Raw genomic sequence first — 18,992 nt, 5'->3', positions numbered from 1 at the left:
GGGGCGCGCGCGCAGCCGCAGTAGTGGGCAGGAAGAGTGAGTCTTGTGAGCGTCTAGCTTCGTCACTCTTGTCAGTTACTTCGATTTCCTCACCTCTCCAGCTCTGAGCAAAGCAAAGTTAATGTATGAAGCCTGTGCTTCATTTTGAGAGGCTGGGGAGGTTTTTAGCTCCTGTCTGCCAGTCCTCGAAGTCTCCAGGGTCGCTTTCGTTCCCTGGCGGACTTCTTCTGTAAAATTACATGCACTATCTTTATTTCTTTAAAACTTTTCTTTACAAGTGAGATGTGGATTTTCAGCTTCTTGAGGCTGCGCCTAAGTCTGTACCATAGAAGTTGAAATGGTTAGGACAATGATTCTGGAATATCAGGTATCCCACAGATCTAGGATAGAATACTCGCGCCCCAACCGCACCCCACCCCCGCCCCAGGGTCCCCAAGCTGCGCTCCCCTCACCAAGGGGTCTTTCATTCTGGTAACTTGACGCTGACCTTTTGCCCCAAATCCTGAAAGATGATGCTGTGAAAGTGCTGTACTCAATATGACAGCAAATTTGGAAAACTCAGCAGTGGCCACAGGACTGGAAAAGGTCAGTTTTCATTCCAATCCCAAAGAAAGGCAATGCCAAAGAATACTCAAACTACCGCACAATTGCACTCATCTCACACGCAAGTAACGTAATGCTTGAAATTCTCCAAGCCAGGCTTCAGCAATACGTGAACCGTGAACTTCCAGGTGTTCAAGCTGGATTTAGAAAAGGCAGAGGAACCAGAGATCAAATTGCCAACATCCGCTGGATCATAAAAAAAACAAGAGAGTTCCAGAAAAACGTCTATTTCCGCTTTATTGACTATGCCAAAGCCTTTAACTGTGTGGATCACAATAAACTGGAAAATTCTGAAGGAGATGGGAATACCAGACCACCTGACCTGCCTCTTGAGAAACCTGTACACAGGTCAGGAAGCAACAGTTAGAACTGGACATGGAACAACAGACTGGTTCCAAATAGGAAAAGGAGTACGTCAGGGCTGTATATTGTCACCCTGCTTATTTAACTTATATGCAGAGTACATCATGAGAAATGCTGGGCTGGAGGAAGCACAAGCTGGAATCAAGATTGCCGGGAGAAATATCAATAACCTCAGATATGCAGATGACACCACCCTTATGGCAGAAAGTGAAGAAGAACTAAAGAGCCTCTTGATGAAAGTGAAAGAGGAGAGTGAAAAAGTTGGCCTAAAGCTCAACATTCAGAAAACTAAAATCATGGCATCCGGTCCCATCACTTCATGGCAAATAGATGGGGAAACAGTGGAAACAGTGGCTGACTTTATTTTTCTGGGCTCCAAAATCACTGCAGATGGTGACTGCAGTCATGAAATTAAAAGATGCTTACTCCTTGGAAGGAAAGTTATGACCAACCTAGATAGCATATTAAAAAGCAGAGACATTACTTTGCCAACAAAGGTCCGTCTAGTCAAGGCTATGGTTTTTTCAGTGGTCATGTATGGATGTGGGAGTTGGACTGTGAAGAAAACTGAGTGCTGAAGAGTTGATGCTTTTGAACTGTGGTGTTGTAGAAGACTCTTGAGAGTCCCTTGGACTGCAAGGAGATCTAACCAGTCCATCCTAAAAGAGATCAGTCCTGGGTGTTCATTGGAAGGACTGAAGTTGAAGCTGAAACTCCAGTACTTTGGCCACCTCATGCGAAGAGTTGACTCATTGGAAAAGACTCTGATGCTGGGAGGGATTGGGGGCAGGAGAAAAAGGGGACGACAGAGGATGACATGGTTGGATGACATCACTGACTCAGTGGACATGGGTTTGGGTGGACTCTGGGAGTTGGTGATGGACAGGGAGGCCTGATGTGCTGCAGTTCATGGGGTCACAAAGAGTCGCACACGACTGAGCAGCTGAACTGAACTGAACTGAAACATTTCTCAGGGCTCAGCTCAAACTTCACTTCCACATTAGTCTTCCTTAACCTCCCTGTCATTGGTTCTATGCACCAGATATCTCTCCGTCTTAGTTGTTGTTTTGTTAGTTAAGTCGTGTCTGACTATTTGACAACATGGACTGTAGTCTGCCAGGTTACTCTGTCCATGGGATCGCCCAGACAAGAATACTGGAATGGGTTGCTGTTTCCTTCTCCAGGGGACCTTCCCAGACTGGGGATTGACAGGCGGATTCTTTACCATGGAGCCACCAGGGAAGCCCCCTCCATCTTAGTACCCTGTTCAATTATAGTTTTGTATCAATTTGTGTAATATGTGTCTCCCCACCAAACTGTAAGCTCCGTGAAGGCAAGGACATTGGTTTTGTTGTTGACTCTCATGTCTCCAGCATTTAGTACAGTGCTTGACACATAATGAGTGCAATATATATTTGTTGAGTGAATAAGTAGGACCTATTTTCTACGGCTTTTGTGAAGGTTAGATGAGATAAAAACATAAGTGCTCAATAACCATAATTTATTAATAAGGCAGTTATTGAGATGACTGTGTGCTAGGTACTTTTCACAAGTTTGACATACTTGTCTAATAATGAAACTTATAGTACCAAAAAGAAAGCTCAGTTTTCTATCTTTTGGATTTGCAGGATGAACAGAATATTCCTCTAGAGCTGTATAAGAAAGGAAAGACATTTACACCTCAGTTCTTCCATATGGTGGTTAGAATATTATTTTCCACACTTGAAGGGGGATTTTCTAGTTATCCTAGTCTGATTCATACATGGGGAAATAAGGCTTATTAAAAGGCAGAGCATGCTCTCTGATGAGGGGAGGGAAGGAGTCAGTCTTCCAGTTAGGACTCACACTGGTGGACTAAGATGATGCAGAGCAGCTGCTGTATGGGGTACTTGAATGGTATCAACTAAGAGGAAAGAAGGGAAAATGTGGCACTGGGTTTCCTTAAAGCGTCACATTCAGAAAAGACAGGTCCCAGGAAGGAGGAACTTGAGAGAATGGTCAATCTAGGAGGTGAGACAGACACATGGATTAGGAGTGGAGCAGAGTTTGGTGCTGTGGTGTTGGAGAAGACTCTTGAGAGTCCCTTGGACTGCAAGGAGATCCAACCAGTCCATTCTAAAGGAGATCAGCCCTGGGTGTTCTTTGGAGGGAATGACGCTAAAGCTGAAACTCCAGTACTTTGGCCACCTCATGCGAAGAGTTGACTCATTGGAAAAGACTCTGATGCTGGGAGGGATTGGGGGCAGGAGGAGAAGGGCATAACAGAGGATGAGATGGCTGGATGGCATCACTGACTCGATGGACATGAGTCTGAGTGAACTCTGGGAGTTGGTGATGGACAGGGAAGCCTTGTGTGCTGTGATTCATGGGGTTGCAAAGAGTCGGACACGACTGAGCGACTGAACTGAACTGACAGAGTTTGGTGGTGTGTATGTCTAGGTGTTCTAGCCAGGGCAGGAAGTCCTCAGCTGTCCTGGTAGCTTCTACTTTCCTTCTGTACAGATGACCTTGAACCCTTCCTGCTTGTACCACACCCCGTGTTTCTTTACGAGTCCCCAACTTCTGCGGATCAACTGGGACCAAGGCAGTAACAGAGCCCCATCCAGGGTTTGTTTTGGACACAGTGATTCAAAAGATTTGAATGTTAACCCTCTCTTTGTTATCATATCCTAATTTAATCAAAGTTTATTAAAAAAATAAACTTGTATTTTCTACAATAAGTAACATGTGATCATTGTAAAAAATGAAACAATGAAGAGAAAATAAATAGCCATAATCCAGACATAAGCATTATTTGCATTCAGCAAAATGAAATAATACTGTGTGTTTCCTTTGTCTTGTAATGTCTTCTTTTTTTGATTAATATTTGGCTGCGCTGGGTCTCTGTTTCTTTTTGAGTGGGCTGTTATCTAGTTTCAGTGAGTGGGGTCTAATCTTTATTGTGGTATGAGGGCTTCTCTTTGTGGTGCTTCTCTTGTTGCAAAGCACAGGCTCTAAGCACACAGGCTCAGCAGTTTGGCACATGGACTTAGTTGCTCCTTGGCATATGGAATCTTCCCAGAGTAGAAATCAAATCTGGGTCCCCTACATTGGCACGCAGATTGTTATCCACTGCACTACCATGGAAGTCCATATTTATTTATTTCACTGTGCTGGGTTTTAGTCACAGTATGTGGACTCTAGTTCCCTGACCAGGGATTGAACCCAGGCCTCCTGCATTGGGAACACAAAGTCTTAAGTACTGGACCACCAGGGAAGTCCCTTACTTTTTGTGAATCCATTTGTAATTAGTCTCTATGTGAAAAAAGAATTTTGTGAGACCAGATTTTGCTAAGAGACTAGCCTTTACCTAAAAAAAATTGTTATTGAAGAAAGTATACAAGTTATCTACAATTGATGAATTTCCACAAAGGGAACACATTACTCACACCAACAAGTAGAACATTACTAGCATTCCCCTAGTGTCCCCTTCCAGACGCTACTCCCTACCCCTCACCAAGGTAATCATTATCCTGACTTTTAACACCATAAATATTTTTCCCCCTGCATTTGAACTTTATAGAAATTGAATCTCATGTAGCATGTACTCTTTTGCATCTACTTTAATCTGCTCACCAATGTCAGGTTTGTAAGATTCACTCACATTTTTATTATACATTGTCATCATCATCCATTCTTATTGCATATAATGTTCCATTGTGATTATGCTACAATTTACTTATCCTTTCTTTTGTTGATAAGGTTTAGATAATTTCCAGTTGGGACTGTTACAAATAGTGATGTGATACACATTCTTCTATATGAGTTTTGGTGAATACAAGGGCAAACTTCTCTTCGGAATATATCTAGGAGTGGAACTGTTGGCTTATAGGGTATGTGTATACTCAGCTTAAGTAGATTCTGTCAAAAAGATTCAGTTTTTTAAATTAAATTAAATTTTTAAGTTTTTGGCTGTGTTGGTTCTTTGTTGCTTTGCAAGGGGTTTCTCTAGTTGGTGGCAAGCAGGGGAACTCTTTGTTGAGGTGTGCAGGCTTTTCATTGGGGTGGCTCCTCTTGTTGCAGAGCACAGGCTCTAGGCACATGGGCTTCAGTAGTTGTGGCACATAGACTCAGTAGCTGAGACTCAAGGGCTCAATAGTTGTGGCCCATGGGCTTAGTTTTTCTGTGGCATGTGGAATCTTCCCTGGCCAGGGATTAAACCCATGTCTCCTGCACTGACAGGCGGATTCTTATCCGCTGCATCACCAGGGAAGTCCAAACAGTTTTCCATAGTAGTTTTACTGATTATGGTTTTCCCACATCCTTATCAAGATTTGATTTTTTTTGGTACTTTTTATCTTGGCCATTCTGGTGAGTACAGAGTAGGTTCTCATTGTGTATTTAATTTACATTTCTCTGATGCCTAAATGAGGATGAGTCACTTTTCATATATTTACAAGCCATCTAGACATCCTCTTTTGTAAAGTGTCTGTTCAAGTCTTTGGCCCATTTTATGTTGGGTTGTCTTTCTTATTGATTTGCAGAAGTTCTTTATATACTCTGGATACTTGTCCTTTGTTGGATGTATGTATAGCAAATGTCACCTCCCTCTCTTTGGTTGCCTTTTCATTCTTTTACATTGCAGTTGACCCTTGAACAATGTAGGGGTTAGGCACCAATCTCCATGCAGTTTAAAATCCGAGTATAATTTGTAGTTGGACCTCTGTATACAGGCTTCCTTCTATAGGAGGTTTGTTCATAATCACTGTTCCATATCCATGGAACCAACCAACCAAGGATTAAGTGGTACTATAGTATTTATTATTGAAAAAAATCTGCATGTGAATGGACCTATGCAATTCAAACCCATGTTGTTAAGGGTCAACTATATTTAAAAAATAATAATTATATTTATTTATGGCTGTGCTGGGTCTTTGATACTCTGTGTCGACTCTCTAGTTGAAGCCAGTGCGGGCTACTCTCTAATTGCAGTCGGAGTCTTTACCAGCTGAGCCACAAGGGAAGCCCAAGAATACTGGAGTGGGTAGCCTATCCCTTCTCCAGGGGATCTTCCTGACCCAAGAATCGAACTGGGGTCTCCTGCATTCCAGGCAGATTCTTTACCAACTGAGCTATCAGGGAAGCCCAGTTGCCATGCTCATGCTTCTCATTGTGGTGGCTTTTCTTGCCGTGGAGCATGACCTCAAGGGCATGCAGGCTTCAGTACCTGTGGCACATGGGCTCAATAGCTGTGGCTCCCAGGCTCTAGAACCCAGGCTTAATAGTTGTGGTGCATGGGCTTCGTTGCTCCATATATGGGATCTTCCTGGACCAGGGATTGAACCTGTGTCTCCTGCATTGGCAGGTGGCTTCTTTACCACTGAGCCACCAGGGATGTCCCAACTGTGTGTGTGTGTGTGTGTATATATATATATATACCAACTGTATATATTTTTTGATAAGCATTGTTTTTAATTTTAACATCATATAATTTATCAGGTTTCTTTCCTTTGTTGTTGGCTTGTTTGGTTTTTATTCACATTTTTTCCTCATCAAGGTCATGAAGATGTTTTCCTATGTTGTCTTCCACTTTTACATTGGGTCTTAAACTCATCTGGAATTCTTTTATTATGTGGTCTGAGATTGGGATTAAGATTCATTTTTTTCCCCATGGCGATATTTAACTGACCTAGCATCATTTATTAAATATATTATAATTTCTCCCACTGCATTTTATCTGATATAGATCTATTTCTGGAATCTCTGTCTCTTTTTCTGTTTTTCATTGTCTGGAAGTGCCATTACTTGCTTAATCAATCCCCAATTACTAGGCATTTAAGTTGTTTTTTTCCCTGCCTGGTGCTGGGTCTTAGTTATGGCACACAGGATTTTGTTGCTGTACGCTGGCTCTCAGTTGCAACATAGAGGATCTAGTTCCCTGGCCAGAGATGGAACCCAGGCCCCCTGCATTGGGAGCGAGGAGTCTTAACCACTGAACCACTAGGTTGTATTTAATTCAGACATATTTTTGAAGACCTATCCCCCTACTCCAAAAATAGCATCTTTTTTTTCATTAGTGAGTTGAGTTCCCAGTTGTTCCCAGTTGAGTAGGTTGTGGCTTTTGTCATGATTGTTTTTTCAAGTATAACTGTACTATGGGATATAATGGAGTGAGGGCCCTTCTCTGGGGGGCTGCAAAATGGTAGCTGCCACCCAATGGGGAGGTCCTTTCAAGAGTCAGAGGGCTGTTGGCAGATTCACTCTCATGCATGGGAAGGAACTCTTTCCAGCTGCAATAGCAACCCTGGAACAGGCCACCAAGACGCCTCACTGTGTGCACACGTATGAGAGAAAGGAGGCCGATGAACAACTCCTTATCCTGACACAATCTTCTGTCCACCTCCTCTTCCCAGGAACCCAGCCCCCTTGCTTTCACCCATTTTCCAAGGTAATCCTCCTTCTTTCCTCTGGGGTTCTTCTTGGACCCTAGATCTTAAACCTGGAGAGAACTCAAGTCCCAAGTAAACTGTCCTAATGAAGATGTTCAGGGAAACATTCATAACAGAGGAGCCCAGGAAAATGTTCATTTTGCCAAGAAAAACTTGCAGCAGAGATGATCTGTTTGGTCTCAGTGACTTGCTGCTGGCCAATGGGATAGCCGGCTCAGGTCAGAGCAAAAGCAAGCGTTAGGAAGCCCTGGGTGGGTCAGCCTGTCTATGGCTTCGGGGCTGAGGAAGTCCTGGTCCCAGCTGTAGATGAATGTGCTTGCTCTTTCAGCCTTCCTCCCACCTCGCCCAGGAAGAGGGGGCCAGAGCCAAGAGCCACACAGATGTTCGCTGTGAAGAGGCAGCAGCTGCAAAAAGGCTCAGGAAAGTGGAGAGAGCTGATAGGGTAGAGACAACGGTGGGAGGGGGGCCGCGTGAGCAACTGGGAGAAAGGGCTGGTAGAGCGAGGGACAAGGGACGGTCCTGTTTGCTTTTCCCTAATTAATGTGGTTTCCTTACAAATCCCCCCACTGATTCCAGCTGGTCAACTCAACCATAACAACACGTGGCCTGCCTGGGCCAGGAGCTGAGGCTGCTGGCCTCCTCACGAGGGTCTGGTTTCCTCTGTGGCCGCTGCCCCTCCTCCCCAACTCGCTTTGTGCAGATGAGGGAAGGGACAGCACCCTAATTGGGGCTGGGGGTGACACCCAGGGACTGCTGGCTTTCAGCTCGCCTGGCTGCTCACCTTGGTTTCCTATGACCTTTAAAAAAGGGCACTTCTCTGCTTGTTTGGGCTGCTGCTTCCAAACAGGTATGGGTGGGGGTGGATGGGGAGACCTTGGACAAAGAACCTCTTGCTCACTGATGGCCTCGCTACCTACAGGTGTGCCCTGATTGACGCAATGGCCCTGGGAACTATCGGGGTGTGTCCTCACTCATTCAGTGTTTTCCAGTGTTGTTTCATTTCCTCATTGGGACTTTACTGTGTCCAAGTTATTCATCTTATCCCCTATTCCTTCTTGGATTCGCTTTGCCAGCAAGTCTCAGCTGAGCAGCTACTATGTACCTTTTGTGAACAAATGATTACATGCCTCAGGGGAACACTTTTCAAGGATAAAAGTTCTTGTTTGATAAATATGTTGTCATAAACTGGATGGTTAACCGGAGCTTGTTTGCTTTCTCTTCCTTCCCCCATCTTTCCTGCAAAAATTCTTAAAAAAATAAAAATAAAACACACATTCAGGAAATGTACATAAAACTTGACTGTGCCATATAATAGATTAATTGTAAAGCAAAACTGGTTTATTTCTATGCTAGATCACTTGGCATGCTGCTACCCTGATATGGATGGGGGAGAAATCTAAGAGAAGTGGGATTTGCGGGAAGCAGCTTTAAGCACCCTATAACCTTTCCGGAAAGTGAGATCAGAGGAAGGCAACCCCAAAATAGAACTGCCAGAGGAGGGAGAGTGGGCCTGCAGTGCCCTTTATGTCCAGTCTTCAGGCCGAGGCCAGGAGACATGCCAAGCGAGTGTATCCTAGTCTGGACCCCCAGCACTTGGCTGGCATTCACCTCACTCCATCTTCAGCCAGTGGTGGGGGCCAGTGAGACCCACTCCACTCAGTTGCCACCCAAACCAAGCAAGCCCTGGCTGTGACTGGGCATTTCTGCAGTGGGCTGGATGCTCTATCAGAAAAGGACTTCATATCCCTGTCTGGCTGAGAAACTCATCAAATTTCTTTCTCCCAGTGCCTCAATTCAGTTCTTGTACAAGGGGAAGGCTTTTAACCATTTAGAACACTTTGGAATTATTGGCACATTTTTGCTGATGGGTATAAAATAACACCTAGGGAGATGCTGTCCCTGTGTGCACTGGGAACAGCTACAAAAGCAAAAGGAAGGAGCTTCAGGCTGAAAAACAGGCTCTCCTCTAACCAACGGGCAACCAGAAGTCAGTACTCCTGCTCTCTGGACCTCAGCTTCGCCGTCTGTGAGGAGTCTTGTCTGGTTCTAGGATTCTGGTTCTGTGAACACTTCTATCTTTGTAACCCAGAGTGGTAGAGTTCAGTCTTCAGTCCTCACCCCGCTCTCTGCTCTTTTAGAGTCTCAGCCACTTTCACCCTCGGCTTTCACTTGAGGCTGATAAGTCCAAAATCCACAACAATGCTTTTTTTAACATCTTTTGGGCCATGTCAGGGATTGAACCGTTGTCCTCTGCATTAGAAGGGAGGAATCTTAACCACAGCAACCCACCTTTGAGCTCCAACCTCTGTCTCCAACTGCCTACAGAAATTTCTATTTAGTTCTTCTGAAGGAGATTAAATATGCACCCTCTCTAAGCAGGGCCACGTCATGCTCAGTCGCTAAGTCATGTCTGACTCTTTGTGACCCTGTGGACTGTAGCCTGCCAGGCTCCTCTGTCTATGGGATTTTCTAGGCAAGAATACTGGAGGGGGTTTCCATTTCCTTCTCCAAGGGATCTTCTTGACTCAGGGGTTGAACCTGCGTCTCCTGCACCTCCTGCATTGGTAGGCAAATTCTTCACCACTGAGCCACCTGGGAAGCCCAAGGCACCACAGCCTTTCTCATAAATGCCATCAGGGCTGTTGGTCTCCCTGTGGCTCATATAGTCACCATTGACTGCCTTCATCCAATTTCCAAAGTTTTCATAATTTTCATGAATTTCAAAGTTGTCTCATGATTTCCTCCTCTTCCTTAACATTTAAATTTCCACCATCTTCTAATGCCTCAATTTGCCCATCCGTTTCTCCATCTCCAGTCTACTCTGCTATTTCTGTCTGATTTTCCTAAATACCCCGATCAGTTTCCTATTTGATGGTATCTCATTGCCCACAGCTGCTACCTGAATTTGCATTTTTAAGGAAGATGAAAGTCTGAAAACTGCTGACTAAGGAAATAGAATCCCAGCTCTGAGGCTCGACTTGAGGGGCCTTCTGTGATATGCCTCCCCTCCCCTGCCCATTCTTCCTCCCTCTCCTCCCACACAGACTCACAAAACTTACCTCTGCTCAGGGCTTCCCTGGTGGTCCAGTGGCTTAGACTCCTTACGTCCACTGCAGGGGGCATGGCGTTCAATCCCTGGTTGGGGAACTAGATCCCACATGCTGACACTAAAGAAGAGATCCTGGGACATCCGTGGTCCCAGGTTGGAAATCTGCCTTCCAATGCAGGGGACTCAGGTTCCATCCCTGGTTGGGGAGCTAGGATCCCATTTGCTGTGGGGCAGCTAAGCCCTAGGCCACAATCAGACAGAAGCCGGCCAAAGATCCCTCGTCACAACTAAGATCCAGTGCAGCCAAATAAATAATTAATATTTTTTTAAAAACCCACCCCTGCTCATTTCCTTCCCTTGTCCACCCCATCATGTTTCTCTTTGGGGATACCCTCCCTCACCTTCTAGTCAGAAGCCCCACCTCTTTCAAAGCCTGGCCCACCCCTCACCTGCTTTGTCAGGACTTCCTCCATTTGATCTTTCTGCATTCTCTCTCACCCTTTCCTTCCTGCCGCTCCAGTGTTTGTCTGACTTCTACCTCTGACTCCTTGCTGCTGCTGCTGCTAAGTCACTTCAGTCGTGTCTGACTCTGTGCGACCCCATAGACGGCAGCCCACCAGGCTCCCCCGTCCCTGGGATTCTCCAGGCAAGAACACTGGAGTGGGTTGCCATTTCCTTCTCCAATGCATGAAAGTGAAAAGTGAAAGTGAAGTCACTCAGTCGTGTCCAACTCTTCTCGACCCCATGGACTGCAGCCTACCAGGCTCCTCCGTCCATGGGATTTTCCAGGCAAGAGTACTGGAGTGGGGTGCTGTTGCCTTATCTGACCTCTGACTCCTTAGGTACATGCTATTCCACATTAGACAGGACTCTCTGAAATGTAAGTGACAGTCATCCAGTTTGAAGAAGAACATTTCCTACCTTTTATATTTATCTTTTTAGATTTTTTTTTTTTTTTTGGCTGCACAGCTTGTGGGATTTTAGCTCCCCGACCAGGGATGAAGGTCCTCAGCAGTGGGAGCCTGGAGTCCTAACCACTGGACCACTAGGGAATTCCCCATTTGCTACCTCTTAGAACCAACCCTGGCTGGAGAAGGTTCAGTGGGGCCTCGGGACACCTGGAGCCAGAGACTCAGCCACCACCAGGCTCTTCCCCTCCTGCTCTTGTCTCTGTTTCTCTCTGTACTTTGCCTTAATTCTCTCATCGTTCTCTCCTTGAGAGGCTGCCAGTGGTTCCCAGCCTTGAGGCAGGGATTGAGTCACTAAGATTGGCAGGCCCCAGTGGAACTGTATGGAGAAACTGCAGGAGAGGCAAAAAGGAGTTTCCCCAAAGAAGGGAAAGAGAAAGGGAAAGTACTAGAGAGAAAGACCAACACATGGTCACCACTGTGTTAGTTAGAAGTCAGGTCAGCTACACACGGCAGAAAACCCCAAGCAGCAGTGACTATTAGATGATAAGATAGCCAAGGACTCTGAAACCAAGCTCCTTCCAGCTGGTTGCTCTGCCACCTCTCAGTCCTGGATGATGGCTTGAGCTCCAGCCTTTCTGCCTGTATGATCTAGGGAACAGAAAGGAGAAAGAAACAAAGAATGATTTGGGAATTCCTTGATGGTCCAGTGGTTAAGATTCCAAGCTCTCACTGCTGAGAGCCTAGGTTCAATTCCTGGTTGGGGGACTAAGATCCCATGAGCTGTGTGGTATGGCCAAAAATAAGTAAATATTTTTTTAAAAAAGATAGTCCAACTTCCTGCCATCCTTGAAAGTCGCCTTCTGGAAGTTGTACATGCTTTAGCTTATATCCCTTGTATTGCCAGAAATAAGTTCTATGGCTATAGCTGAATGGGCTTCTGGGAAATATCTTAATTCTGAGCAGCCATGTGCACAACTAAGAGTCAGGAGTGCTGTTAAACACAAAGGGAAGGAGAGAAGGGATGTCAGAGGACAGTGGATGTGCCATGACCCTAATCCACCAGGGGCTTTGAGGGGGGCATTTCCCGCTAATGGGGTGCCCTTTTCTACACTATGGTGTTTAAATGGTTGAAAGACAATCCTGGCACCCAAGTCTGTTTGGTCTGATCATCCTTAAGTTCTATTTTTCTCCCCTAAGTTCCAGACCTCAGAGTTCTGGTGTGCAGCTGGGGCTGTCAATATCCTCCTTAAAATGAGATGCTCTAAGCTGGACCCAGTGTCCCAGATGTTGTGTGACCAGTTACAAGATATAACCGAGCTCTTGGTACCCCCATTTCAACACCCTACATCTGTTAAGGTCCCCAGATTGAGACAGAATGTGCCTGGCCCAAGGGGCTTGTTGTCCTCTAACCTCATGCTCATCCTGGTGTGGCACCTCACTCCATAATCTGCTCCTCTGCAGACTGACCCCAAAGCAGGAGGGGCTTCCCAAGCATCTATGCCATCTTGCTCTTGCAAAGCCTTCATGTAATATCTTAACTGTCAGTTGGTGGATCTGCTTTCCCCTCCGACTTCTGCCAGGTCAGAAGCTGTGCCCTCTCCACCCTCCATGTCCCCCAAGAAGCAGTCTTTTTTTGTCTCCCTTCGGGTAAGTGTATTTTCTTAGATAAAATACAAGATCTCTCAGAGCAATGGAAACCCACACCCTGCGTTCAGAGTATGTCACAGATTGGGTTCCTGAGCAGTGGACTCAGAGGCAGAGGTTAGTATGCAGTGGGTGTTCTAGGAGTACTTAGTCGATCTGCTAAAGGGAAGGAAGGGAGGTTGGACAGAGAGAGGGGTCAGGCTGCAGTGGGGCTCAGTGAGCTGCCCCTGCCTCTCACAAAGAGTTCCAGTGCTGGGGTGATCCTTCAGGGTGACTCCAGCTGGGACAGGAGGGCCTGATCTTTATATCCTCATGACAATCAACCATCGGGGGTGGGTAATCTCCGCAGAGGTTGGCACCTCAGGTATTTCTGTCTGCAGCACTCTCAGCAGCTGAAAAAATCCGCCCTTTATTCCTGAAGTAGGGACTGGACAACGCCTCATGGAGTCCGTCACTGAGTGGGAGGCCTTCAGGCTTAGAGTTGCCACTGATCAGGTGGGTCGTTTGGGGCCAGTCCATTCATCTCTCTGAGCCTCAGTTTCTCCTCTTGTAAAAACTGATGTCTGGGGAATCACCAGGTGAGGTGCGTGGAGAGTGATTGGATACAGGAGTAGCTCTATTCAAAGGCTTGATTTGAATCCAGAGGCCATCCCCAGGTCCTCCCATAAACCCCTGATCTTATCTTTGTTGCTGTGGACATTATCAGAGGGCATGATCACTTGGGTCCTAGGCCAGGGATGGGCATCTAGGTCAGAAGAGGGCAACTTTAGGAACCAACTGGCAGGAGCCCCTGGGGAGCTCTACCGTTTGGAATGGTCTGGTGGGAGGTAGGCAAAAGCCACAAAGTGCTTGTCAGAGATTGAACGTTTGTGTGTTCCTCCACCCCAAATTTGTAGGTTGGAACCTTAACCCCCAATGTGATTGTATGAGAAGAGAGTCTTTAGGAGTTGATTAGACTTAGATGAGTCCTGAGGGTGAATCCCCAGTGATGGGATTAGCGACCTCATAAGAAGAGGAGACATCAGAGTTTTCTCTCTGCCTTTGGGGCTACTGTGAGAACGGGGCCATCTGCATACCAGGAAGCGAACCCTCACCAAAAATCATAGCTGTTGGTTGGCACCTGGATCTTGGCCTGCCCAGTCTTCAGAGCCATGAGAATGAAATGTCTGGTTTTGAAGCGGTTCAGTCTGCGGTGGTTTGTCACAGAAGCCCATGCTGAGTAGGATAGTGTGAGTGGGAGGTGGGGAGGGAGATGACCGAGAAATCCGGGGCTTCACGGCTTATAGGCAAGTCACCTGGCTCTCAGGACTGGGTCCACCACTGGCCGCGGCACCTGGGGCATGTCCCTGGGCTGCTCTGGACTCCAGGGACCTCATGTGTGTGTGTTCAGTCTCTACAGTCCGACTTTTTGTGACCTCCATGGACTGTAGCCCAGCAGGCCGCTCTGTCCATAGAGTTCTCCAGGCAAGAATACTGGAGTGAATTGCCATGCCCTCCTCCAGGGGGATCTTCCTAACCTGGGGATTAAACTCATGTCTCTGTGTCTCCCGCACTGCAGGTGGATTCTTTACCACTCAGCCGCCAGAGAAGCCCCCCAGTGACCTCATTGGAAACTGAGAGGTGGGGTGTGAACCTCTGAGGTCATCTCCGACTTGATGAGCTGAAGTGCATCATTTGCACCTCCATCCTGGGGCTATGATGGGAGAGAGGCTGGGAGCCAGAGAGCTAAGCTTTCTCTCTTCCTTCACGCTGGCCCTGCTGTCCCTACAGAAGCCACTGCTGGCCCCTCAGGAAACCTGCCCTTGTGTAGAAGCGGGGTGGGGTAGAGGTTGGAAGCTGCTGTAGGCAGTGAGAAAACTGCAGGGCCAGGAACGGGCAGCCACAACAGCCCCTCTGCACTGTCCTTCCTGGCTGCTGGCAGCCTCTGGATGAACTTTGAGTCTAACAGTTTCTGGGTGAATTGATTAAAGTCAAGGGTATTAATAATAAAAAAATGTAAACTAGATTTTATCAGTGACACAGATCTCGTGACCACGTGCTGTGTGCTCTTGTGTATGTGCGTGCTGGGAGGGCGGAGATGTCTGTCAAGTTTGGAAAAAGGCCACCTTTTCCTTTGGCTCCATTTCCTTTTGACCCCTGAGAAGATTTTTGGTTCTGTTTAGCACCACAAGCCACCAGGCCTTGGAACGTGAGAACGCAGGGGAGGCAGTGAAGCCAGGCTCTCTGCTCAGTCCTGGGGGTGTTGGAAGGCACCCCGGGCACAGAGTGGGGGCGGATGTCTTCTCTGCTTTCTCCTTTCTAGCCCATCTGACTTTTCACATTGACCTATGTCCCCGCCACCTTCTTCTCTGAGAAGCTTCACGTGGGCTTGAGTGGAGACCGGGCGACGCATGGGATGCTCTTAGAGGGGCCCTTCCAGGCCAGGTTGGTCCTGGGATCTCCATGGAGACCGTACCACAAGCCCTTGCCCCCGAAGACCTGTGCATGCCCCCCACCTCAAGCCTGCAGGCTCCCAGAGCCAAGGGTCTCTGACTGGTGGCAGCAGTCCTGGGAGGCAGGAAAGGGCAAGCAGAGGGAGTTCCTCTTTCTGGAAGGACCTCCCAGTTCCAGAGCAGTCTAGTGACTTGCCCAAAGTGACACAGAAAGTTAGAGACAAAGTCCAAGTCAATCAAGTGCCCTGACATCTAGAAAAAGAGGCGTTGTATTTGCTTTTTCTGGTTGGGAGGTGGGAGGGGCTGGAAAAAAATCTTTTAGGCTGGTCAGGTAGTCCTGGGTGGTAGAATATTCCTTGTGGTCCTCCCCACGGTGCCTACTGCTAAGAAGTGCCTACTGTGCACCCTACCCCCTCCAATCTGCCCAAGGAGCTGGTAAGGGGGAGAGAGCAGAATCCAGAAAGGAAGGAGCGAGAGGCCAGAAGGGGGAGGCCGAAAGGGAGGAAAGGGCTTGGGGACAGAGGGAGCTGGAGAATGAGCAAACAAACTGTGTCCTGGAAAACAACTTGTTTCCCCTTTCCAGGCTCCCTGCCTGCCCCGCTGGAGGCGGTGATTTAGAATAACGAGCCATAATTTGATTACGTTCTCTTCCAGCCTCGCAGGGTAAACAAGAATCTCCCGTGGAAGGAAGGGACACGCTGCCCAGGCTCTGGCACACTCCCCAGGGCCTGAACAGGGGTTCCCGCTCCTCCTGGGTGCACCTGAAACACGTAGTTGAACGGCTTCACCCCGCCTCCATTTTCTACCAGGGTTTACATTCTCCCATGTCTCCTGCCCCTCCTCCCCTTCTTCCTCTTGGCCTGCCCCAGTAAGGTCCTCACCCTGAAGCCTGCATACCGTGTAAATATTTAAACCCATCTATTATTTCCTGTTTATTAGCAGTGTAAATCCTGAGTTCATTCATTGTGCATCTGTCTCTCTGAACCGTCTCAGAAGAAAAGGCCCGAAGGCAGGGCCGTGTGTCCACCCTTCCCTGGGAACAGCCTTGCTCGGGCCTGTGGTCAGGCGTATCACCAATTCTTTAAAAATGCGCTTTTACTTTTTCCACATTTAAATATTGTGGTCAAATATGCATAATATAAAATTTATCATCCTAACCGTTTTTTTAAGTGTACAGCTCAGGTGTGTACCGTACATTTGTAATGTTCCACTGTCGCCACCGTCCATCTCCAGAACTCTCTTCATCTGCGGATGAAATTCTGTACCCATGAAGCACCGATTGCCCGTTCCTCTCTCTCCCCAGCCCCTGGCAATCATCATTCTGTTGGATTGGCCAAAAAGTTCATTCAACTTTAAGTACAAATAAAAGACACCTTTTCCATTTTCACTTAGAACTGTATTGAACAATGTATTCATTAACTTGAAGCAACTTTTTGGCCAAGCCAATCCTTTCTGTCTCCCTGAATTTGACGATTCCAAGTATCTCACATAAGTAGCATCATACACCATTTGTCTTTCCGTGACTGGCTTATTTCACTTAGCGTAACATCCTCAAGGTGTGTCCACCCTGTGGCATATTGCAGAATTTTCTTCCTTTAAGGCTGAATGATATTCTTTTGTATGTATACACCACATTTTGCTTAGCCATTCTTCTCTCGACAGACACTTGTGTTGCTTCCATGTTTGAGCTGTTGTGAATAAGACTGCTTTGAACATGGGTGTACAAATAAGCTTTTTAAAAAAATAATAACAGGCTGGTTCCAAATAGGAAAAGGAGTACATCAAGGCTGTATATTGTCACCCTCCTAATTTAACTTCTATGCAGAGTACATCATGAGAAACGCTGGACTGGAAGAAACACAAGCTGGAATCAAGATTGCTGGGAGAAATATCAATAACCTCAGATATGCAGATGACACCACCCTTATGGCACAAAGTGAAGAGGAACTAAAAAGCCTCTTGATAAAAGTGAAAGAGGAGAGTGAAAAAGTTGGCTTAAAACTCAACATTCAGAAAACAAAGATCATGGCATCTGGTCCCATCACTTCATGGGAAATAGATGGGGAAACAGTGGAAACAGTGGCTGACTTTATTTTTCTGGGCTCCAAAATCACTGCAGATGGTGACTGCAGCCATGAAATTAAAAGACGCTTACTCCTTGGAAGGAAAGTTATGACCAACCTAGATAGCATATTCAAAAGCAGAGACATTACTTTGCCAACAAAGGTCCATCTAGTCAAGGCTGTGGTTTTTCCAATGGTCATGTATGGATGTGAGAGTTGGACTGTGAAGAAGGCTGAGCGCCAAAGAATTGATGCTTTTGAACTGTGGTGCTGGAGAAGACTCTTGAGAGTCCCTTGGACTGCAAGGAGATCCAACCAGTCCATTCTGAAGGAGATCAGCCCTGGAATTTCTTTGGAAGGAATGATGCTTAAAGCTGAAACTCCAGTACTTTGGCCACCTCATGCGAAGAGCTGACTCATTGGAGAAGACTCTGATGCTGGGAGGGATTGGGGGCAGGAGGAGAAGGGGACGACAGAGGATGAGATGGCTGGATGGCATCACTGACTCGATGGATGTGAGTCTGAGTGAGCTCCGGGAGTTGGTGATGGACAGGGAGGCCTGGCGTGCTGCGATTCATGGGGTGGCAAAGAGTCGGACACGATTGAGCGGCTGAATTGAACTGAACCTATTATTGATTGCTTACTGTGTGCTTGGGACCACACAGACATAATGACTTAATTGTCACAGGTACCTCCCAGGTGGCAACAATTCTCTCCACGAGGCTCTGGAAAGCCAAGTAACTTTACCCAAGGTGAGGAAAGGGGAGAGTGAGGACCACCATCTGTGTGTGCTCCAGCCATGACCCCTCACTGCACTGTGTTGATGATGGACTTGAAGAAGGAGGCTCAGGGTATGTTACCCACCCTGCACCCCCAGAAAGGACTGGCACTTTCCCTGAGTCTCTGCCCAGTTTGAGAATCCATCCTCCAGTTCACAGGATTCAGCCAGGCCCGTTTCTCCCTCTGGGCTGCGCCTTAGCATCCGCTGTGGGGATTTAAAGCAGATGGGCCCCTAGGCATCAGTATTTTTCTTTTTTTTTTACTGGCCGTGCTGCAGTGTCTTAGCAGGATCTTAGTGCCCTGACCAGGGATTGAACCTGGGTCCACGGCAGTGAAAGTGCCAAGTCCTAAGCACTGGATGGCCAGGGAAGTCCCCATGCATCAGTCCTCTTTTTAAAATTTTAATATTTTTTGAGGTATAATTGACATGTAACACTATATTCGTTTCGAGTGTACAACATGATGATTTTATATTCGTATATATTGTGAAATGATAGCCACAATATGTCTAGTTAACATCCATCTCCACAGAAAGTGATCATTTTTTTCCTCTAATGAAGACTTTTAAGATCTGCTGTCTTAGTGACTTTCAAACACCCAGGCATCAGTCTTTGAAATAACCTCCCCAAGTGCTTCTCGATGCCCTCAGGGTTGAGAAGCACTGGGTTAGGAGAGAGGAAGAAGGATAGACACTCCCACCCACTTCAGCCCCTCGGTCT

At 46.8% G+C, this 18,992-nt stretch overlaps 1 long non-coding RNA gene across 2 annotated transcripts; it reads left to right on the top strand.

Annotated features, from left to right (window-relative positions):
* The first annotated feature begins 13,392 nt into the window (after positions 1 to 13,392).
* On the top strand, positions 13,393 to 15,021 carry LOC129645862 (uncharacterized). Of its 2 annotated transcripts, none has more exons than XR_008711526.1 (2): positions 13,393 to 13,493; positions 14,557 to 15,021. It is a non-coding gene; the product is annotated as an uncharacterized LOC129645862 (long non-coding RNA). The 2 variants fall into 2 exon arrangements; XR_008711525.1 differs by lacking the exon at positions 13,393 to 13,493 and adding an exon at positions 14,140 to 14,227.
* Positions 15,022 to 18,992: the final 3,971 nt, after the last annotated feature.

The sequence above is a fragment of the Bubalus kerabau genome, chromosome 3 (assembly GCF_029407905.1).
Source record: "Bubalus kerabau isolate K-KA32 ecotype Philippines breed swamp buffalo chromosome 3, PCC_UOA_SB_1v2, whole genome shotgun sequence".
Lineage (NCBI taxonomy): Eukaryota > Metazoa > Chordata > Mammalia > Artiodactyla > Bovidae > Bubalus > Bubalus kerabau.
Note: the sequence above shows the minus strand (reverse complement) of the source record. Positions and strands in the feature narration are given on the sequence as shown.